The sequence below is a fragment of the Lynx canadensis genome, chromosome B3 (genome assembly GCF_007474595.2).
Source record: "Lynx canadensis isolate LIC74 chromosome B3, mLynCan4.pri.v2, whole genome shotgun sequence".
Lineage (NCBI taxonomy): Eukaryota > Metazoa > Chordata > Mammalia > Carnivora > Felidae > Lynx > Lynx canadensis.
Genome location: NC_044308.2, coordinates 136,192,225 through 136,215,916, shown reverse-complemented (window position 1 = coordinate 136,215,916; position 23,692 = coordinate 136,192,225). Strand labels below are relative to the sequence as shown.

Below are 23,692 nucleotides of genomic sequence, written 5' to 3'. Positions count from 1 at the left end.
ATATTTAGGACATACTTACACTATGAGTATTGTTGCTTATCTGAAATTCAGATGGAACTGGGCCCCCTCTGTTTTATCTGACGATCCCAACTGCAAAACCCAGCAGCAGACACACGCGTAAAGTAAATAAAGAGAAGTAACGAATTGGTAGAGGTGTGGGCAGGGTCAAGGGCACCAAGACAGAGGGAGGCATCCGGAGTCTAGCCTGTCAACAGGCGCTGCAGCCTTGGAGGATGGAACCCTGTCAGAGCCCTGGTGGAAAGCAGAGGAGAAGCTGGAGAAATAAATAGCCTCCCTTTCCTCTTGTCCTGCCCACCTGACCTCCCATTGGTGGACCCAGTCAAAAGCCACAAGGCAAGGACGCTTGGACAATGCTCCGTCAGCCTGCCGGGCACAGAGCTGTGCACAGAAGGACAGAGCGGGGACCTGACAGCAAATGAGGAAGCCAGCTCTGTCCAGAAAAGGAAACTAGGGTTTCTTAATCTCCCTTGGGTTCTGTCCCCTTGGTGGTACTTAAAAGAGGACACTCCTTGCCAAGACGGACAGGGACAGTCACAGATACCACACCCGGGCCCCCAATCCTCCTTTAGGAAGCTCTGTTAAGAGCCCAGCAAGAGGCTCAGAGTGGAGGCCATGCACAGGTGGCCAGATGTCCACGGGGGTGGGGGTGCCTCTCACCCTCACGGCATGGCTCTGACTGACTCCAAGCTCATCAGGTTCTCTGGACTCTTGCATCCAAACCCTCCCCTAAGATTTCTACCGATTCCTGGGGCCCATGAGCCCCCTGCTGTCTCCACCCAGACCTGCCCCTCTCCCGGCAGACTTGGGGCCTATAGCAGCCACCATCCAGGAGCCTGGCCTGTCCTCCACACCCCCTGCTCCCTCTGCCCTCCTCCCTGGCCCAAATTCAACACCCTGTCGCCCTGAGGAGGTGGGAGTCAAGTCCACCCCACACTTCCATCCAAGTATTTCCCAACAAAGACAGCTGTCTCCCCCTCCCCCACCCCCAGCTCTTTTTCTCTCTGTCTCCCTCCCCCTCTCTCCTTGCACTAGGCTGTAGAAATGAAAGAAAAGATAGGAATTCTGAACTGCTTAAAAACCTCTCTACGCTGCTCTTGCCCCTGGAGGATAAAACTCAAAGCCAGCCATCTACAAGGCAGGGGTGGGGGCCCCTCGCAGACACCGGGTCAGCCGACACTTTGATCTCAGTCTTCCCGGCCTCCAGAACTCTGGAGCCCGTGGCAACAAACACAAGGTGCAACGGCCACAGGCTTTAAGCAACACGGGGGGGGCACTGACTGAAAAGCAAGGCTACAACCTGGAAAGTTGGTCTCGGCCTGATATATGGACTGGCACCTAAGGGCTGTTCTTTGTAGGCCAGCCCCCCCCAAACCACCACTCCCCCCCCCCGTCTCACCCCCCCAAACAGTCCAAGCCCTTAGCAGGCCTTACAAAGCTCTCCAGATCCAGCCCTGCACGTTTGCCCCACCCCACAGCCTACTCTGACCACACCCATCTCCTGGCCTTGCCAAGCTGGCCACAGCCCTCCGAGCCGCAAACTTTGGCTCGTGCCATACCCTCCGCCTGGGGTGCCCTGCACCCACCTGTGCACCAGACAAGCTTCGTCTGCCAACACTCAGGGTGGCAGGCATCTCCTTCGTTGGAAGGCCTCCCCTACCCGCTCCTCCCTGCCCTTCTCCTTGCCCCCACTCCTCCTCCCTGCCCCCATCCCTCCCCTACTCCTCCTCCCTGACCCACCCGTCCTCCCTTTCTACCCCTCTCTGCCCACCTTCTTTCCACCCTCCCTCTGCCCCACCCCTCCTCCCTGCCCAGACCCTCCTCTTACCCCTCCTCCTTGTACCCACCCCTCTTTCTACCCCCTCATGCCCCACCCCTCCTTCCACCCCCCCCCCCCGTCCCACCCCTCCTCTCACTCCTCCTCCCTGAACCCACCCCTCCTTCCTAACCCCATCCCTTCTTCCACCCCTCCTCCTGCACCCAACCCTCCTTCTATCCCCCTCTCTGCCCCACCCCTCCTCCCTGAATCCACCCCTCCTTCCTCCTCCCCTCTCTGCTCCAGCCCTTCTCCTGCCCCTCCTCCTTGTCCCCACCCCTCCCCCTTCCCTGCCCCCCCCCCCCCCCCCCCGTCTCCCTCCCTCTCTTTGAGGCTGTGCCTCCTCCTGACAGGTAGCTCTGGTATATCTCAGCAGCTGACAGTGCTTCTGGCTCTTAGTAGGGCTCCTGGCATTTAATTTGCGTCTTGAGGATAGAAATAGTAATAGTTGCATTTATTGAACACTTGTCTCAGGCAGCCACTGACTCAGACTGTCTTGGTGTGTTACTGGGGTCACCCCAAGCCGCCCCACGAGGAAGGTGCCAGTTATGACTCCTGACCGACAGGTGAGAAGGGCCTGCGCAGAGAGGGGGCACTCAGCGGGCCACCGGAGATCCAGCCACTCAGCCCCACACCACTGCTCCGCAGAACCCGCCTGACGGCAGGAGGGAACGGGCATTCCAAGTGCAAGAGGGTCCAAGGGCACGCCTGTGCAGACAGGTGGAGCGAGGGTGGGGGCACCGAGGGAGAAGGGGGGCGAGGAAGGTGTGCGGGGCTGGTCTCAGAGGCCTCAGAGGCCCCGTCAAGACCACTGGGCCACACGGCCTCTTTACATTCTCCCAGGATCTGCCTTTCCCCCCCGCCTTTTACCCCCCGCCCCGGGGGAGGCAGCAGCCCTCAGCCAGACAGGCACCGACTGCCCCGGGTCAGAAAGGCCGCTGGGCACTGTAGCCCACAGATGATCTTTAGGCCCCAAGCCTCTCTCTCCCGGGACGTGTAGCACAACAGACACCTGATCCTGTCGGCCAGGCGCTGCTGTTCAACATAGGCCCGGGGCCCCTGAGGGGAGGGCAAGGACTGAGGGACCAGCTGGCCGGCCAGAAGGGGCTACAAAACAGGCCCTGAGGCAACAGAAAAGTCGGCTCCCATCCCAGGAGCCCAGAGGCTGGCAGGACCTTGCAGCGGGCCCGGCGTCCACCCCCTGAGCAGAACTCTGGCTGTGGCAGGCGTGGGTGCGTGCCCGGGTCACATGCTCCTCGGGGACCAGGCCAGGAGCTATGACAGTGCAGTTTACAGCCACTGCTGGCTGTCGGCTGTGGCCCCCCGGAAAACTGGGAAGTAAGGGAGAAAGAGGAAGAACAGAGAAAGAGAAAGGAATCTTAAAAATCCGAACCCTGTACTAACTGAACTTGGACATGTATCTCAAAGTCTCTGATCTACTTCCTCAGCTGTGAAAAGGAGACGGTCACATCTTTCCCCCAGGACGGTGTGAGACATCACACGCCCTTCTTCCCCGTGTCAGGCTCGTGCCAGGGGTCCCCGGGGGCTTCCGGGGGGCCAGCCCCCGTGGGGCACGTACAAGACCGTGGGTGTGCACATGTGAGAGAGCCTTGTGCACATTAACTGAGTTCTGGCCAGCAGCCGTTATTTTTGAAATTACGTGTGATGAGGGGCCCAATCCCACGATTCACAGACTCTTCCAAAATCATCCGTATCCCATTTTTTAATTTCTGTTTTGAAACTACGTAGGTAGGCTTGATTTGAATTCCAGTTCTACTGATTTACGTGTGGAATTCTTGATCTCAGAGAACAAAGACACACGAACGCACTGACTTATAACTGCTCGCTCCGGTTTCACACTCAGAGTTCGGAGGGCCCTGTATTCCGAACAGTGCCCTTTCTCCATTTAGGGCCCCAGAGAGGGGAACGATTTGTCTAGAGTCACATAGCACTTTCCAGAGGGGCCGAGACCCAGCACCCTGGTGGCTAGGTCCGAGCTCTTGTCAATGTGTCAGCTGCCTTTCACCCCACCTGTACACGCACACACGCACCGAGAAAGACATGGAGAGCCGTATTTTTAGAAAACAAGAGACTTCAACACTGATTTAATATTTTTATAAGACTAGCTCATTCGCCAACTGTCGTGCCAGCTTGTGGATCAAATGCACCTCTTGTCTTCACTTGAAGAGTGCGAGCTCCGTGTGCATAGTGTGCTTGTGTGCACGTGTCCACATGCACCAGCCGCCGGTAGGAGCCTGGTCGCGGCAGGGCTGAGACCCACCTAGGGTCCCCCCTTTCCTGCTAAATGGAGAAACCCCAAACTGCATAATGATCACCAAGGCCGTTCTTTTTTCCCTGCTCGAACCTGACGGCATTTCCCTCTGCAGTGACCTTCAGGGCTGGTTTACGAGCACATTCAATGAGCCATGCCTATAATAGTCAAGGGCATTTGAAATCCAAACACCCGGCCCTCCTGATGGCAGCTATTCCTGAAATCCAAAGCCGCCCCCCGAGGAGCAAAGGAGAGACCCTTGGTCCTTCCCCTCATCCACTCAGTGCAGACCTCATTCTATTCACACCGGCCCTTTTCCCACAGCAAGCCAGGCTTTTCTCCACCACAGCACTGTGGACATTTGGACGGTGAATTCCATACTGGGGAGGCTGTTCTGTGCTTTGGAGGATGTTTAGAAGCATCCCTGCCCTCTACCCGCTAGATGCCAGTAGCAACCCCCCTTCAGTTGTGGCCACCAAAAATGTCTCCAGGAATTGTCAAACGTCCCCTGGGAGGAAATTGTCCTCAGTTAAGAACCACTGTTTCCAGCCACCCCCCATCCCCTCTGTCTCTATCAGGAAGTTTAAGCTAATAAAAACCACCAACATTTATAAGGCTTTATTCTAAGGAAGATAAATACATTTTCTTATGAGCTACGGGTACTATCATTTTTCTTTCAATTTTATATATCAGGAAGCCAAGGCTCAGAGAGGTAAAGTGAGCTGTCCAAGGTCACCCAGCTAGCAAGTGGCGGTGGAGCTGGCCGGTGACTCCAGAGTCTGGACTTCTAGCCACTGGGCTCTGTAGGAAGTGGCCCCAACCTGACCTTTGGGAGGGGGAACAATGAGGCACAATGACATTGACACTGACACCCAAACTGCCTATACTTGAAGCCTCCGGCTGCTCAGTGGGGCTTGTGGTCTATTGTAAACCACATCCTCCCCACCGGAGCATCTCTGGGAGTCTGCAGGGGTAACAGGCATCGTAAATGTGCTCACGAGGAAGTCCAGCCCGTCTTCCTGTGTGGTGGGATTCCTGCCGCTTTGCCCAACAACTTGGGTGGTAGGGTCTGCAGCACGATGTGACGATCAACCGCTAAGATCACACCGTAAGCTTGGGAGGGAGCCGCAGAGAAGCAGGGAAGGAGTTTCTGGAAGCTGTGGCCTCTGCAAAGCCTTGACAACTCCTCTCGCTGTCCAGCTCGGTTTCCCTTCCCTCAGAAAAAGGGTGCTGGGGCGGATGAACTCCTAGGGCCTTCCAGTTCCAACATTCTTTTCTCTCAGTTCTGTGTGGGACACGGGCTAGTGGGAGGACGTGTCACCGTCGCCGAGTTCACCGTGCAACGGGATGCCAGGTCTGCCCCCGGCCCTGCCCCGTCACACCCAGAACCCAGGCCCTCCTCATCAGGGCAAGCCCGGGGCCGTCCCCAGAGCGGCGGGGCTGGCCGACACCTCTGTGATGTCACCTCACCGGCCACTTTGGATTCCCCAAGGAGCAAGGCCGAGGTGAAAGCCGAAGCCTGGGAGCGGTCCACTGCCCTTCGCCTGCCAAATTGGTAACAGCTGCACGCCTGGGGCAGCCACCGCGCTCCCTGTGAGCTCCGCGTCCACACTGGCGGGACCAGGGAGTGCATGCGAGAGGTATCTGCCTTCTCCTTGTCACCGCAGTGATGGGGGGATGGGCCGCAACGTGGCCCTCGCTCTGTGTAGATAGTGAGGGGCCAGCCAGGAGCTGCTGCACCCCGCAGGCTGTCCAGCATCCGGCACAACCAGGGGCTCATCCCTGGGAAGGAAAGATGGGTGGGAGGGTCTACATGGTGGTCTTGTTGCGAGAGGCCTTTCTCTCCTGCAAAGAGGCAATAGAAAGCTCCCAGGCCTGCCATGGACACATTTATGTGCATGGAAAACATGTTCCCAGCAGCTAAGTTGGGTTTAGCTTTGTTTCTGAGTTTTAAAGGGTGACCCAGGCATGGTAAGTCAAGTGACCTGACCAGCTGACCGGGTCAGCAGCTTCCAGGATGGACCAGCCGAAGCCCCACCGGCCACCTGAGCTTGCCTGACCCCTGGGAGATGCCTTCCCCTCCTGCCACCTCCCTGCAGGTGGCAGGTGATCCCCTCCTTCCCTTTCTATAGATGCACCTTCCTCCCTCCCGGGTGGGGAGGAAGAAGTCCCAAGGATGAGTGTCTCCTGAGTGCTGAGCCCTGGGTGGGCTCTTTCAGCCCTGGGATCCCATCTAACCCCCTAGCAGCCCTGGGAAGATGGCTCATGTCTCAGAAGATGAGACAGAGTCAGTGAGGTGCGGGGCGACGGCCAGGGTCCCGCTGCAAGTGAGGAACAGGCCGGGATTATCAGACGCCGGAGCCCGTGCTAGAAATAAGACGACACGGTGCCAACTGGGATTGCATGTGGGTGGCATCTCCCAACAAGGAAGACACCATCTGCACAGGGCTAGCCAAGCATGTCCCAGCCAGGTCCCCACCAGGCCCAGGACACACTCCGGGGGCAAGACGTTCCCTGGAGAAAGTCAGAACCCTCAGGCAGATGGTCCTGGACACCAGGATCTCTCCCGCACATGGGTCCTTCCCCAACAGCTGAGAGCCAGGAGGGACGCCAGATGGCCTCACTCTGTACCCCTGGGCAGGGGTAGCTCACACTGCCAGCCGAGGACAGTCAGCAGTTTGTGGGGAGCGGGGAGGCTAGTGGCTCTGCTGTTTCTTTCTGTCTTATTGGTCTGCCCTGGCCACTCTTGTCTGAAGGGTCAGTTACGGCTCTGGAAGGCCCCAACCGGCTTCAAGAGCATCACGTCCCACGATTGAGCTTGTACCTCAGTTTTGCTTATTTAAAAAAAAAATTTTTTTTAATGTTTTTTCTTTGAGAGAGAGAGAGAGAGGGAGAGAGAGCATGAACAGGGGAGGAGTGGAGAGAGGGAGACACAGAATCGGAAGCAGGCTCCAGGCTCTGAGCTGTCAGCACAGAGCCCGATGCGGGGCTGGAACTCACGAACCTCGAGATCATGACCTGAGCCAAAGTCAGATGCTCAACCGACTGAGCCACCCGGGTGCCCCCAGATTTGCTCGTTTTGATGGAAACCCTTGTAAGAGCCCACAGTTCGTCCCCTTACGTACATGTGGTGGCATTGGAGAGAACAGGGCTGGACCAGACAGCCCCTTGCCCGTCCCTAGGGGCCCTCATCCTTGTGGGTGTCGCCCCCACATGTAGGGTATTGATAGAACATGAAGCCGTCCTGCCCCTTTGTCCCGTCTGAAGGGTGAGGGCTATACCCCGACTCTGTGCTCTAGAAATGAGAAGATTTTCTGTCTTCTCTCCCTGGAGTTTGTCATGCCCCCACCCCCGAGCTGAGGGGTTCCGGATTGTTCCAGAGGAAAGTACTGTTGGCCGCACGCCAGAGGACACAGTGCCCATTTTAAAGAAAGGAAGAGATTAGGGGATTTGGCTCTGTCTTCTCTTCAGTCCCCTCCTTCCCTTCCATGGATGCGTCTTCCTCCCTCTCGGGACTTGGCCACCTCAACCCCCTACCATGTGCCCTCTGTCCGCCCCCTACCTCTCATCCAGGGTAAGGATCAGACTCTTCTCTGTTCTTCATCTCTTGAAACCAAAATAAACTGCTATCAAGAGGCAGCCAGGGCCGGGGGCCAGGACACCAAGCCCGCAGGGGTGCTTATTTTAGAGGGTGATATTCCAGGGCTGGGTCAGAGCCTCTCAGGACTCGGCACTGACCCACATCCCAGCTCCCTCCTCTCCGCTTAGCTGGCTCTTCCTACCTCCACTCTCCCCCTCTTTCTCTCCTTCCTGGAAGAGGCATCGCTGTCCTAGGAAAATATGCTGCTCTTGGCATCCTCTCTGGGCCCTGCTGGGTGTGGGGCTCTATGAACTGCCCCTGCATCATATACGCGCGTGCACACACACACACGTTTAATTATGGGAATTGAGACTAAAACAAGAAGGGAAGTCTGGAAGGGAGAAGCCAGGTGTGGTGTGTGTGGGTGTGCGTGTGAGGGTGGGCGGGTGGCCAAGGGTCAGGCTGAGGCTGACAGACAAGGCTACAGACCTCCACAGTTCCGACCTGGGAGCTGTGTGGCTTGCCTGGTAGCACATACATTCAACAGTTACTTAGTGAGCACTTACTACGTCCCAGGCACTGTTGTAGGCACTGACACGCAGCAGGGAACAGAAAGACTGTTCTAGGTGGGAGAGGTAGGCAATAAACAAATGACATAAATACGTAATTGGTAAGGGGGGTGATAAGTGTTATAGAGAAAAATGAAGCGGGATGAGGGACTAGAGAGGGAGGGAGGGAAGGTTCTATTTAGGATCAGAAAATAGAACCTCCCTGGTGCCAAGTGTGAGCCTTGGGGCTTTTCCTTGGTGGTCACGTCCTTCCTCCTGCCTCCCTGCAGGTCGACCAGTTGTTCGCTTTCTGCCTCAGCATCTATCGGTCCCTCTGTTACCCACGTCTCCGTGAAAATGCTCCCTGGAGGACTGTTCCACAGGACCACCTCTGGGGTCTTATACAAAGGTGGAGGCCTCAGAGATCACTGAGGCCAGGGATTCTCCGACACTCGATGTCGTTTGTCATCCGGGACATGCCAGTTAACACTGAAACAAGATACCGCTGAAACCTATCAGAATGGCTGATACGAAAAAAGCTAGCACACCTGGGATTCTTGTTTCTGAATTCCTTTTATTTTTGAGAGAGAGATAGAGTGTGAGTGGGGGAGGGGCAGAGAGACAGGGAGACACGGAATCTGAAGCAGGCAAAAGGCTCCGAGCTGTCAGCACAGAGCCCCATGCGGGGCTCGAACTCACGAACCGCGAGATCAAGACCCGAGCCGAAGTCGGACGCTTAACCGACTGAGCCACCCAGGTGCCCTGCAACCGGGATTCTTCTACGTGGCTGACAGGAATGGGGATTTGTCACTGGTATGACAACTTGGGAAAACTTACTAAAGTTGAACACATGCCCACCCTGGGGCCCAGCGACTCCCATCTGAGGTGCACGCCCAACAGAAATGCGGACACGCACGCACCAAAAGATGTGTGCTGGAATGTTCGAGCTATACTGTTCATCATTGTCCCAAACTCCCCAGAAGTCCGCCACCAGTGGAACAGAGAAGCCGCAGCTCAGGATACCGCACGGCCGTGGGAAGGGACACCCGTCATGTGGACGAATCTCACACCACACGGGAAGAAGACACAGGGATGAGGCCGTTCGGAGGACATTCAAAACAACCTTTACTGTTAGAGGTCAGGGGAGTGGTCACCCCTCCTTGGCAGGAGGAGGTGGGTGGTAGTGTAGAGACGGGGGCAAAGAGGGGTGCAAAAGTGGGGGAGGGCTGCTAAGATCCTCCCTTCGATGCAGATGCTGAGTGTCCTCTGTTTGCAAAGTTCGGTGGAGCTGTGCACCTATGTGCGCTTTTTGTGTGTATGATACGTTAATAAAAAGTTTTAAAAAGTCAGTGCTGTTCGGCCCTCCGCTCACATGCATTCAAGAAGAATCTCTGGGGGAAGAGTCAGGCACAGGTACGTTTCATAGGGTTCTACTGTGCGGCTTCAGGCAGGAACTGCTGACTTAGCCCGACCCGTTCGTGCTGGACGTGACCAACCCGTGACGTCAATGGACAGGCCGGCCTGTCTTTGTCTTGGGCTTTGCGGACCTTTACTGCAGTGTCAATGCTCCCAGCTAGGATGAGTAAGGTCCAAGGTTAAAAAAAGCAAATGTCCACCAATTTACTTTCATAGGCTTGTGGGTGGGGTTCTTTGTTTGGTCCCAACATTCGGATTCCCTGTTACATGGCGGGTGGAGCTGTGGCTAAAAGCACTGCCTTTTGCGTCAGAAAGTTCTGGTTCAGGTGTAAACCACCACTTGTACATTGTGGGATTATGGACAAGTCCCCAACCTCTCTGGGCCTCAGTTTCCTCATCTGCGACATAGCACCTGCTAGGAAGGTTGTGTGGGTACAGCAGGATGACGTCATTTGTTAGTGGAGGGGTGCCTGGCTGGCCCTTCGCCCCGCATGAAGAAATCACGCTACGGGGTCGGAAACCCAAAATCCTCCGAGGCGAAAGGGCCTTCGAAATTGAAATTCAGAAGAATATTCAGAATGGACCAAGTGACGTTTCCAGCCCCCTCCCCCACACCAGCCTGTGGGGATGGAAGCGTCTGGCAACGTGCCAGGAGCATCCCGGACGCTCAGTGCACGTGGCCGTGGGTGTTGTCCTTGCCACCTGATGATGCTGACATCTTGTGCCATTGGGTCGATCCCAGAAACAGGGGCCCTCTTCCCTGGCCCTGGAGGAAGGCTTCCCTCCGCTGTGTGCCTGCTGGGGCTTGTCCACATGCTTGCTTCTTTGCTCCCCTACCCTCCGCAGCCCAGCCGCACCCCACGGCGTCCCGGCCCCCCGCAGCTGGATCCCTGAACCACCCTGCCCCTGTGGCATGCTCTGCTCGTCTGCCCAGGCCCCTTACCCCAAACCCAAACCCCCTTCTGCCTCCCTCGTTTCCCTTGCTCTTGTTCCGTCCATCTTCTGCCTCCCTGCCTTCCCTCTATCCGCCCTTCTCCTCCCCCTCTTCCCAGCCGCCTGTCTCCCCCCTCCCCTCCCCCTCTCCTCCCCCTTCTGTCAAGTCCCTCCTGGCTCCGTTCCATCCCCTGATTATCTCAGTGTCCCTCTCCCTTTGCTTCCCCGCTTTCCCCAATTATGTCTTCTTCTTTCTTTTCTTCTCTCACTTATGCCTTATCCTCTCCCCCCTTCACCTCTTCCTTCTTCTCCATCATCTCCGCACTTGCCTCCCTTCTCACGCCCCCCAGTGTCCCCGGCTCTGTCTCTTTTATCCCCCCCCCCCCCCCCGCTGCTCGCTCCCGTTCCCCCACCCTCTTTCCCCTCCTCTCTCTCTCTCTCTCTCTCCCCGTCCTGGGGAGTTCCAGAAACATACCCATATATGGCCTCCATGTCAAGGATCACAAACGACGACGTCACGTGAGGGCCAGCGCTCTGAGATGCTCTCTGCCGCGAGGTCCGTAATTGACGCGTCGCCACGGAGGAACCGAAGGCGGCATGGCAGCCTCCCCCGGTGCAATCTTCAAACAGGAAATCCGAGATGCACAACATCTTATAGTTTGGCTTGCCATCACTGGTCATGCGGTGGGCCCGAAATAAACTCCCTGCTTCAAAGGAAAGTGCTTCAGAACTGCCTGGGCAGAGCGGCCAAAAGCTCAGGGCCAGGGCAGGAGGAAAACTCAGGGAGGATGTTCTGAATTAAGGCACTCTCAAGAAAACCCTTTTTAGTTCCCCCGAATTGGGCCCCTGTTTCAGAGCCTAACAGGTAATGCATGCTTTCAACGTTCTTACACAGACCTCAGGGAAGGTTGCTTGGCTGGGACTTAACCACTGCGCTGCTTGGTCGTGATTCTTATCATCAGACCGCTTGCCTGCGTCCCTCTCTCTAGTCTCTTGTGTCACAAAGCATGCTGGTGACTTTCACTTTGGACCTGGGGGACGTGGAATCAGCTGTGTGCGCACACGTACGCATTCTTCTGGGGGACGCTCACTCACAGTCTCACCCTGCGGTGCACTTCTGGACGTGGAAATGAAATGGGGTTATCGGTGTCGCTATTGTGGGTTCCGTAGGCCTTGGGCAGTATCCGGGGGGGACAAGTGACTTTCAGAAAGGCTTTCAGGTCAGGTGAATAGATAGCTATTTTTATGCATGAGGGCATCAGTGTCACGTACGTCCATGGCGTGCCTCTGTGTGCACAGTTTTGTGGGACGATAGCAGCCCGGTGCGGTGAGCTGTGTCTCCAAGCTGCTCGGGGCTTACGAGAGGAAATCCAGTCTGCAAACAGAGACTGACACCATGTAAAGAATGAGAAATGCTTTGTGAGATTTAACAGAGCGCTGAGGGAATGCAGAGACGCTAGAGTGCCTCGTGTTTGTGTGTGTGTGTGTGTGTGTGTGTGAGCACAAGGACATATGCAGGGAGGGGACAGCTTTTGAAAAGATGGCTGGATGTCACCAGGCAGAAGGACAGGGCGAGGGACCTCCAGGTGGAGGGGCAGCTGGGGCAAAGGCAGACAAGTCAGGGTGGGTCTGGGGTGTCGGGAGGTGCCAAGAGGCTACAACAAAGGCTCATGAAGTGGGGCAACACTGGCGTGGTGGGGAGGGAAGCCAGAGGGAGATGCAGATACCCCCGGCCTGGCGGGAAGATGGCATGTTTGCTGATTGCGTTGGAGCAAAGGGGGTTCAGGTGCGATCTGACTCTAGGTAGCTCCTCGGGAAGCCAGGGGAATGGAGGGGAATGAGGAAGAAGAGGGGCAGCGCTCCTTAGGGAAGACAGATAAATGACGGAGACAGCAGGCAGGGCAGGGGCCGCCCCCCTGCAGAGGGTAGCAGGACTCTCCGCCCATAAGGGAAAGCTGGGGTGTAAGCAAGGCAGGGGTGGAGAGAGCTCCCGGGGCCCCGGGGCAGAGCCGGCTGGGGCAGAAGAGCAGCCACGGCCCCTGCCCTCGGCATCCCAGGCCTGGGGTAGAGCAGGGGCGAGGCAGCCCCAGGCAGATGCCCCAGTCACTTCCAAAACAGTTGGATGGGTCCCGACAGCTGGTGGCAGGCCTGTTTACAGCTCGGCCTCCTCCGGGAGCTGGCGGTGGCTCCCACCTGGCGCTGTTCTCGTTTGCATCATCCATTCTTGCACAAACAGGTCAGGCCCTGAGTGCCCCGGGTCCTCCACTGCCCCCACTCCCGTGACCTCACGACGAATAACATGGCAATCAATAGCCGCGAGCAACTCATCGGACACCTCCTGGGAGCCAGGCACTGGCCCAGTGCTTGAGGTGATTTCTCTTACTGATGTTTCTCAAGGGCATCCTGAGTTAGAGGTGATCATGACTCCCATTTTCTAGATGTGGAAACTGAGGTTCTGAGAGGTTAAGGGTCTTGCCTGGGGCCAGACAGCTATGAGGTGTTAAGTTCGGGATCAAAACCTGGCCTCTTGGCCTCCAGGGTTCACATTCAAAGCCACGGCCTCCCTGGGGCCCAGTGCCGCGGTAAACAGACCCGCCCCTGGCACAGTCAAGGCATCATAAGGTCCCTGTATATTGTGGACAGGCTAGATCCAAGAGAGTTCTCCCAAAGGAGTCACAAAAATATCTCTGGACCCGCCCAATGTCCTTCCATTTCTGAGCTACAGAGGGTCAGGCTGCCCAGAGGAGGTGGCCGGTCGCAGGACTGGTTTGTATTTTTACCTTTTATCCTTAGCACGTTCTTTCGGACTAATTAATGCCCAGGAATATAATTGGCTCCTAACTTGCCTGATTTTTTAAAGAAAGGGACACAAAGGAGAGGGGTAGAAAAAGAGGAAAAGCAGGCAAACAGAGAGAAGAAGAAAAAGATTTAAATAAAGGCAGTGGGGGTGGGGAGCGAAAAACAGAAAGGAGAAAGACTTTGGTGGGACCCTGATTCAAAGATTTCCAGGCAGTACTGCGGTTGGATCCAGGTGAGGAGGGGGTCTGGGAGGGCCCTCCTGCCCCGCTGAGCCTTCCCAATGTGCAGACTGGAGCTAGGGTTTCCAGAGCCCCCGGCCCCCCCCGGGGCCAAGGTGAGGGCCTATGTTCTCCTGCTGCCCAGGACAAGGCTGGGCAAGGCAGCACTTGGGTTGCAGAAGGGCAGGGGCGGTGGCTGTTGGAGTCTCGGACCTGGACCGTAAGGCCCCCTCCCCCACCCCCCAGGCTGCTGGCACAGATGGCAGGGCCTGGCATTTGCCGAATCCTGGGCAGAAACTGGGTTGGGGCCTGGAATCCAGCACCCAGACCTGTTTGCAGCTGAGCCCCAATGGTGGGTCTGGCTGCAGTAGGAGAGGGACAGGATGATGGGTCAGGAGGCGTGCGGAGGGGGCTAGGGCCAGCCCCCTGCAGGGCCAGCAGGTGAGGGAAGAGCCTTCCGTCTGCGAGACTGAGGCAAAGGTGACCGAAGGGCCCGGAGGTTCAAGCTTGGGGCCCAAAGAAATAAAAAGGAAACCTGGCCTTCGTTGATGCTCCTCTAAGCTGGTGCTCACGGCGCCGCCTCAGATGGTGGACCTTTGGGTCTGTGTGGAATTAATGCTTTTCCTTGGAAAACAGATGGTTTTCCACCCACAAACAACAACAAAAAATTTTTTCCATTGTTTTTCCTACTTCCCTCTCTCCTCACGCTCTTTCCTCCTGCTTTGGGTGGCTTCCTCAATGTACACCAATAAATAAATAAACCCCCAAGACTGGTTGTCAGAGATCCACGCAGAGGGAGGTCAGCAAAGGGCGCTCACCTCCAGACCAGACGGGGCCCTGGTCTCCCTGGCCCATCGGATGGGCAGGGCCGGGTGGCATGGCTGAGCGGGAACAGAGCCAGCTTTGGACGGGTTCAAATCTCCGGTCATCACCTCCTACCTGGGTGACCTTGGGCCAGTGCCCACCCCTATCTCAGCCTCATACAATGGGGAGAGAGCCTGTATGGTGGGGGTGGGGGAGACCTGCCCCCCCCCCCCCAGCAGTTCCCCTTGTTAACTTCCAGCAATCCTGGCCCAACCTTGGAAGCCTAAAAGTCCTGGCCTGAGGGAAGCCAGGGGCTTGTAAACTGCATCAAAGGGTCGGGGATTAGCAGAGCTGGGAGGGACTTCTTAGAATCTTTAAGAGTCTGCACAAAAGGCTCAGAGTCCCCAGCAGCTGTGAGGCCCGAGAGCCAGCAGCCAGAGGCCTGTCAACACTGCCCCACTGCAGAAACCTACCCTAGGGCTTTGACCTGAGCCCCTCCTGGGGCCCCAAGCGAAGTGGCCTGGATTCCACTCCCCATCTCCTCAGGGCTGGCTCACCCCCGGCAGAAACTTGCAGAGTAAGTGACCCCTGGCTGCTGCCCTGAATACTCATTGTCAGAGGGTCCTATGAAAAAGAAGGGCAGGGAGGCCAGTTCTCAACCCACTGGGCCAATTGCGACCCAGGCCTCAGTCTTCCCTTCTGCACTATGGGAAGAGCGCTACCCCACCCCACCAGGTACTGGGAAGGTCAAATGGTACAGTGGACCACAAATACCAGCTCCCTTTAGGATTTAGGTTTTCAAGCAGTAGGACCCAGGAAGGGGAGAGAACATTTGAATGATTTACAGCCATGAGCCCTCAAGCTAGAAGTGTGTCTGGATTTTCTAGAACCCTCTACAGCCTGACAGAATGGCAGATCGGAGAGAGTAGTTTTTTTTTTTTTTTTTTTTAAATTTTTTTTTTTTTCAACGTTTATTTATTTTTGGGACAGAGAGAGACAGAGCATGAACGGGAGAGGGGCAGAGAGAGAGGGAGACACAGAATCGGAAACAGGCTCCAGGCTCTGAGCCATCAGCCCAGAGCCCGACGCGGGGCTCGAACTCCCGGACCGCGAGATCGTGACCTGGCTGAAGTCGGACGCTCAACCGACTGCGCCACCCAGGCGCCCCCGGAGAGAGTAGTTTTGACAGAAACTTACTGGGCTTTGCATGGAGTGGGGTCAAAGACCCTGGGGGCCAAGTCCCCGCTTCCTCGCATGGCCCCGGGCCGTCAGGATTGCCTCGGGCCGAGGCTCATGTGATCTTTGCAAGAAACTGAAACTTTTGCAATTGGCAGATGGGTACGCTTGTAAGATAGATGTGCACGTATCCCCATGTACACATATACACGTAGACCTTCTGATTACATACATGCGGCCTTCAGTGTGACTCCGGCCTTTCCTCAAACCCACAGAACAGAGGGATGCTGCTGTCGGCTACATGGGGGGAGGACAACGGTCAAGTCCGATGCTGTAGGCTTTCGTCTCTTCCTTGTCAGTTTCTCCCTGATGTGCCTCTGTTTCCTCATCTGTAGAATGGGAACAACAATACTCTTATCACAGATTTATCAGGCGGCTCAAACTCACAACGTGTGTGAGACCATAAATTAACTGCGGGGGAAGGCATTAGGGGGTGGTTTCGCAAACACACATTGCGATCTGCAGTGACAGATGTACGCGACAGTGTGCTGTGTACGAGCTAAACCGAATGGTGAGCACGCCCCTCTCACACCTGAGAGACGCTTGTGGACACCGAGGAACATTATGCCACACCTGTCATTTGTAGGCTGTCGCCTCGTATATAAATTCAAACCCGCGATTGAGAGGAGAGTGGAACAGGTTGTGACTCCTTCCCGAAGCTCCTAGGACAGCGGGTGACGTGAGTAGGAAGGGCGGAGGGGGCAGGAGGGACCCTGGGGAGCAGAGGATTTGCAATGAGGGGACAAAATCCAGCCTGGGTGCTGACCCCATCACTGACCCAGCCACCCGGTCGGCGGCCACAGCCACAGTCACAGCTTTACCTCTCGACCACAGCTGTCAAGAGAAGGCTGGCTCGCTGTTGCTGTCACTCTTTTTAAATGGAGGACAGTGTAGGAGAATCCAAGCCCCTCAGAAGGAGCCTCCTTGGAAACTGCCAACTGGGAACGAGGTCCAAGCGAACGTCGTCCCAGCAGGGATGAGTCAGAGCAGAGGATCACAGCATCTTGGGAGCCATTGAATGACTTTAGACGATTTTCCTGGGCCACTGGCTGCGTGCCAAGTGCTATTCTCCGCATGTATACATGTTACCTCATTTCATCTGATGACGCTTCCAGGGGCTGTATGCTCCGATTATCTCCATTTTACAGATGGGCCAAGTGAGGTCCCCGGGGTGGGGGAAGTAACCTGCTCCCCATCGCACAGCCAATAGGTGGCAGGGCCAGGGCTGAACCCGGGCAGTGGGACCCCCGTGGCTGCACCACCTGCCGGTGCAGTGATCTTGATAACAGCTCCGCTTCCAAGGTTTGACTCATTCATTCATTCATTCATTCATCCAGCATTTAATAAACATCTACTGTGCATCTGGCCTTGGGTTACATCCTGGGGTCATGACACGAATGTGATAGAGTCATGCAATTTGGAAGTTTCTGGATTCTATGGGGAGATAGGCCCAGAGCAGGCCATTAGAGCAATGGAGGCAGCTCTGGATGCCTCAGACATCGAATCAGGGAGGCTTCCTGGTGGAAGAGATGCTTGAACGGCATCTGGAAGGACGACTGGCCATGTGACAGGCAGGGAAGGGCCGGGAAGGTGGATGAGCCGGGTTCCGTCTACGAACAGCCTCACGTCTGGAAGTGGCTTGTCCCCGCTCATACTCCTGACCCCGGTCCCTGGTTGAGAGGCAGCCTGGGGTGCTGGATGATGACTGCCAGTTCCCCTCCTTGGCCCATGCCCTCCCAACCATGCCCCCATCACCAGTTTTCCAATAAGACACCGACGGAGCCACTCCTCCCACCGCAGCTCCCAGCAGCCCCGGGACCCTACCCTCCGCTCCAGAGCCACTGCCCAGGCAGCCCCTGGTTGGCAGCAAGCTGGGATCTGTGGGAGGGAAGGGACTGAGGGCAAGCAGGACCACTTTGCAAATGCTATTGTTTCATCCTCAGCACATCCTCAGCCCCTGCAAGGGCCCATGTCTGTGTGCCCATTTCACAGATGGAGAAACTGAGGCCCAGCTTAGAGGAACACTGACTATGGATGGGCCGGGTGCTGCTCAGAGTGCTTTGCATGTGCTAAGTCAAGAAACCTTCAGAGTCGCTGTTGTCCCATTTTACAGATGCCACCTGGAGAGAGAGCTCCACTGGAGCCAATGTTTGGGGTGCTGCAAAGGGGGCAAGAGAGGGGCCCCCGGAGGCCCCAGGGGTGGTCCCGGTCTCTCCTTTCCAAGCTGGTCTTGGACCGGCTGCCCTTGAACTCCCCTCCCGCTGCAGGCCCCTCGCTTCCCCGGGTAAAACCACCTGCCTCCTGCTTTCTCTGGGAAAGGGCTATTTGTTATCCCAACCAGCCTCCCAAAAGGTCCCTAGGGACGGCTGGCGTCTCTCTCCAGGACTCAGGCCTAGAAGGTGGCCCAGCCCTGGGCAGAAGCCTCAGAAATCAAGCTAGGCAGCATGCAGAGAAAGGAAACCGAGGCCAAAAGAGGGACAGGGCATCTCCCAGGATCAGTGTCCCTCTCTCTGACATGACATAGGCACTCTTATTATGTCCGTTTTATAGACAGAGAGCTTGGGATTCTAAGGGATCACACAGCTAATCACTGGCAAGGCTGTGACTTGAATCTGGTCAAGCTGACCCCACAGGCTGCTTTATAACTGCCCCTGCCTCTGAGATCGAGCAGCGCCAGCCGCCTCCACCCCCCACCCCCACCTCCTCCTCCAGGAGACAGACCCCAGTGTCCCTGGCAGGCATCCCGGGCCTGTAACTGCTTAGGCCCAGGGCTGCAGAGTCCCCTCCTGAGGCAGCCTGCTGTCACCTCCTAACGGCCAGGCCCAGAGCTAAGCCTGTGCACCCCTGGGCCCTGATTCTACCACCAACCCCTTAATACTACTCACTCGTGTCTCCGTTTTGCACGTGAGGAAACTAAAGATACATGGCTTTCCCAAGGCCCCTCGAAGGCTGAGGATCTCAGTGGGGAAAGCAAGAGCTATCTAGGCTCAGTGGGGTGTGGGGGAGTTTGCCCTCTCCGGGGCTGAGACCCTCTCCATCGGGGTCCCTTCAAGGCCATTTTCTGCCTCGCCTGTCTGTGTGCCCCTTCCTCTGGGTAGGTCAAGGGCCTGATGCGGGCTCCCTGCCCAGGTGTAGGTCAGGCATCCTGGCTGGATGAAAATGGCAGTGTCACCCCCGCCTGCTCCGTGCCGATGCGTGTGCTGGTTACTTGGATGGCGTTCCTGGAACACCGGCGCTCCAAATCCCAGCTTTCCAGCTATCTGTCCTTCCTTGTGTGAACCTTTTCCTTCCCCTTCCTGCACCTCAACTGCCTCATCTGTAAAATGGGAGCAACCACACAGGGGCATCAAGTCCTTTCAGAAGGAGTGGAGGTATAGAAGAATTAACGTCAAGCCGAGGGAAGACGTTCCTACTTTCTAGAGCTGTTGTCGGGACAATGCCATGAAATAACTGACAAGTCTCTGGATGCCACCAGACCCGTTGGGGAGGGTCTGGGCCGGACCTGTTGGGGAGGGAGTCTGGAATTGGCTGTAGGGGACTGACAGGTCCAGGTCATGGTTACCTGGCTCCTCCCACAGGCGTCTGGTCAGGAAAGGGGCCCAGTAGCTGCTGTCCTTACGCCTCTGATCAGCTCATGCCAGGCTGCAGGGCCAATGGCTGCGGGAGGGGGTCCTGTCGACTGCTTGCTGGGCCTCCTACCCAGACGCTGCCCCCGCACAGGCATCGGCTTCTAGAACGTGGTGAAGTGGGTGGTCTCATTCCCATTGTTACTGATAAAGGAACTAAGGCCCAGCAAGGGGAAGTGATTCAAATAAGGTCACACAGCTAGTAAGTTGCAAATTGAAACTAGACCTGGGGCTTCTGACATCCGGATCTGAGACCCTTCCGCTACCACCGGGTTCCTTATTTCCTCATGACTAATGCTAAGCTCTTTGCATATGGTAGACCTGTTAAGGTGGCCATAGGGGACCCTGGGGGACAGGGAGTTTGGGGGTTAATAGCACAAACACAAACCAAATGTCTCACTGAGTTGTAGAGGCTAAAGAACTACAACAGCACTTGGAAACCCAAAACTCTCTTTTTGCAATGGGAAGCTGAGGCCCAGAGAGGGGCAGGGACTTGGCCAAGGTCACACAGCACTCTAGCATCAACATGGATACTATAACCCAGGTCTCTGTCTCTCTCCAGTGTCTTCCCCCTTGTCAACCTGGCCTGGAGCAGATGCCCTCAGATGGGGGCACAACGATGCCAGGCCAGGCGCTGGGCACCAGCACTTCCGGTCAGTGTAGCACCACATGCGGGGATTCCTGCCTTGTGCCAGGTCGGGGTGGGTCGAAGCCTGACCCTGGCCCTGGGGCAGCCAAGGGGGTCACCTCTCACTGGGCAGAGCCCATTCCCCACCCTCCCAAAGGTGAGCTGGGCCCACCCAGACCTCAGGCACAGGGAAGCAGGGCGCCTGGGTCAGCTGGGCTGGGGACCCACCTGGTTGCGCAGCGCCCCTGTGGGGACCAAAGGATCAGAGGACGCGCTCTAGGCCATCCTGATATTTAACAGGTGGAAAAATCGAAGGCCAGAGAGAGGAAGAGAGGTGCTCACAGTCAGTTGTTATGTGAACCTAAATCTCTTGATTCCCCGTCTTTGGCTATTTTTACGATACACAAAACTAATGTTGATGCTGCTACAAAAAATCAACATCCCAACCATCAGGCACAAAATGATTCTGAGGTCACAATGGCCCTTCCCCTCCTCTAGTGTGGAAAACCAGCATGGCCACCTGACATGTTGATCTAGAAAAGGGTTCTCAGCCCTGGCTACGCACTACAATCGTTAGGGAAGCCTTGAACATTGCAGTGCTTGGGCCCCGGCCCTGGAGGCTTTGAGTCCATCCATCTCGGGTGAGACCAGGGCCTTGGCATGTTTTCAAGACTCTTGGCCAGACCTGAGAACCATACTTTAAGATGATTTTGACTGCATAAAAAAAAAAGCCCAACTAACATTTGCTTAAAGCAGAAGGATCTTCAGTCTCTACCTGTCAAGCCAGAGAGGGCAGACCAGCATTGGTTCAGGAGGTCAACAATACCATGAAGGACCCAGAAGACCTAACAACATTCACTCTGTCAAACTCATGGTGCCGGCACTTTTCCCCTCATGGTTACAAGATGGTTGCCGCTGCTCCAAGCATCAAGTCCTCCAAACACAAAGCAGGGGTGTGGGTGAGGAGTTATTTTCTCCACTGCTGTCTCTTTTATTAGGAAGATGAAGTTCTTTCTAGGAGGCCCCAGCAGAATTTTCTTTATGTGTCTTTGGACAAAGCTAGGCTATAGATCCACCCTAAACGAGTCACTGGCCAAGGGGGTGAGATCATTCCAACTGGCTTGGAATAATCATGATTCATCCATGGGAAAGGGCACTCTGTTGTCTGAAGAGTTCTGCTCGGGCACTGCTCTGTTGTCTGTTGTTCTGCTGTCAGAGGAGATGGGGGAACTGGCTGTTGGGTAGGCGGTCATGAGGGTACAGTAAACTTTAACCAGGCATTCTCTTCCCATGGCCTCGGGAAGAGGACCCAAGGTCAGGTCCACACATGAACTACTGACCACAGCCCAGAGGGAGAAGTTGTAGCAGCAGAATACTTCTTGGAAGAAACTAGGCAGGCATCCTGGAAGGAGAGGCACACTCAATCTGGGCCTTGAGGAGTGAGAAGGGATCCTGAGGAGTGCAGAAAGGAGGAAGATGAGTCGGCACAGCCCAAGCCAGGGCGCTGGGGTGGGAGCCGCAGGTGGGCTGGGGGAAAGGTGCATCTTCGCCTTACCTGGAAGGTCAGCTGTGCTGGGGGAATGGGTGCAGGGAGAGTAAGAAATGGATTCAAAGGGCTGGGAGTCCCGGGCAACAGGTGCAGGTAGAGCAGGGACTTGGTGAGGTCTGGGGTGTGGGTCCTCAGAGGGGACGGTGGGTGGGTGGGGCTGGGACACCGCCGTGAAGGCCACTGCCGAGGCAGGCAGGAGGAGATCTAGGTCTGAGCCAGCCAGGATGGGTGGAGAGAGGCAGACAGAGGGGAGTGATAACCAGCGAGACCGAGGCAGGGCACAGAGTCGTTGTTCCCAAATGCCTGTGTGCCGCTCGCTCGCTGATCTGCTGTCTTCAGACCTGCAGCCTCCTCTAGCTGTGCTTGAAAAGCCCAGACCTGCTTAATAATAACTTTGCTAGTGCCGGATGGAGGAGTCGTTGTGACCCTCAGGGCTGTTACCAGAATTAGAAGGGTATCTATCAATATCAGGGTATTTTTTTTAAATTTTTTTAATGTTTATTTATTTTTGAGACAGAGAGAGACAGAGCACGAACGGGGGAGGGTCAGAGAGAAGGAGACACAGAATCCGAAACAGGCTCCAGGCTCTGAGCTGTCAGCACAGAGCCCGACGCGGGGCTCGAACTCACGGACCGCGAGATCGTGACCTGAGCCGAAGTCGGCCGCTCAACCGACTGAGCCATCCAGGCGCCCCTCCTGCTTTATTCTTTATTCTTCAGTTTTTCTCCTAGGTGGTGGTTTCCAGTCACCTGTGGAGCTTTTCAATAGAGGTGTCATCCCTGGGCCACACTCCCAGAGATTCTGACTTCATTGGTCTGAGACAGGGGGTCCCAAGCACCAATACTCTTTAAAACCTAGTTTGTATACTTTTTAATGATTTTATTTTTTTATTGTTTTTTTTAAATTGTTATTATCCCTTTCCAATAGGCTCCATGCCCAACATGGGGCTTGAACTCACGACCCCGAGATCAAGAGTCGCATGTTCTGGACCGACTAGAGCCAGCCAGGCACCCCTACTTTTTAAGTAGATGTGTTATTGCAGTATGATGTGCTCACAGAGGTGTGTAAATAAAGATCACGCTTGAACAGGTTCCTCGCAAAGAGAACCGACCAACCATGTTACCACTTAGCTCAAGAAATACCAGGGGTGCCTGGGTGGCTCAGTCGGTTGAGCGTCCGACTTCGGCTCAGGTCATGATCTCGCGGTCTGTGAGTTCGAGCCCCGCGTCGGGCTCTGTGCTGACAGCTCGGAGCCTGGAGCCTGCTTCAGATTCTGTGTCTCCCTCTCTCTCTGCCCCTCCTCTGCTCATGATCTGTCTCTGTCTCTCTTTCTGTCTCTCTGTCAAAAATAAACATTAAAATAAAATTAAAAAAAAGAAATACAGTGTGGTTGGCTCCCCAGAAGTCTGGCCCATATGTCTTCCCAGTTAGTAACCACCAAAGGTCACCCTTGTGACTCCTGTCACCACAGTTTAGTCTTCCTGTGCTGGCACTTTGTATAAACGAGTCATGGATACATGCTCTTTATGATCCGACTTCTCTCGCTCGCTATGGTTTGTAAGAATCGTCCCATTGTGTGGAGTGGTGGTTTGTCTATCTTGTTGGTGCATCACGCGAATACACCCCAACGCGGTCACCCATTCAACACTCAACCCATTCAAATGTTCAGAGACACTTAGGTAGTTTCCACTCGGTTTTCTTATGAGTGGCACTGCTGTGAATATTTTGGGGCTTGTTTTATGGTGAATACATGTACATGGTTCTTTTGACCCTAGAGCTGGGACTGGAATTTGGGGGTCACAGGATGCGTTTGTTCAGCTTTAGCAAATGCCATCAATTTTCCAAAGGGCTTTTTACCATCTGATACTCCTACCAATGGTGGTGGGTGATCTGGTCGCTTCACATGCCCCTCCCCCCACCCCCCACCCCCCAACCCTTGCTATTGCACATCTTTTCCATGTGGGCCATTCTGTTGGGTAGACAGTGGTGTTGTATTAGGATCTTAATTTGAACGGCCTCCCAAACACTTGGGAAGTCCGGCATCCTTACATCTTGGCCACTTGGGTATCCTTGGGCATCGGTTAGCTAGAGCCGCAAGGATGCTGTGTCACAAAGCACCCCAACTAAGCACTTATTCTCATGCTGTGGGTCTGCGGGTCACTGCAGCTGGGCTGACGTAGGCTTCCAGTTGCAGTCTTGGCTGGGAGGGGCTCCCCTGTGCGGGTTGGGCTCAGGCTGCCCCAAGTAGG

General features: G+C 55.7%; 1 protein-coding gene and 1 long non-coding RNA gene across 4 annotated transcripts in view; one reads left to right on the top strand and one right to left on the bottom strand.

The window, feature by feature from the left end:
* Positions 1–9,339: 9,339 nt before the first annotated feature.
* Positions 9,340–12,857, bottom strand: LOC115516816. Its single transcript, XR_003969673.1, has 2 exons — positions 11,059–12,857; positions 9,340–9,807 (listed from the first exon to the last, which is right to left on the bottom strand). It is a non-coding gene; the product is annotated as an uncharacterized LOC115516816 (long non-coding RNA).
* Positions 11,385–23,692, top strand: part of ASB2 (ankyrin repeat and SOCS box containing 2) — a 42,491-nt gene continuing 30,183 nt past the window's right edge. For 2 of the 3 annotated variants that reach the window (XM_030319861.1, XM_030319863.1), the window contains exon 1: positions 11,385–11,448. The gene's annotated coding sequence lies outside the window, so the exon portion shown is untranslated. Of the gene's footprint in view, positions 11,449–12,819; positions 12,953–23,692 lie in introns of all 3 variants that reach the window. The other variant, XM_030319862.1, reaches the window with a different exon arrangement.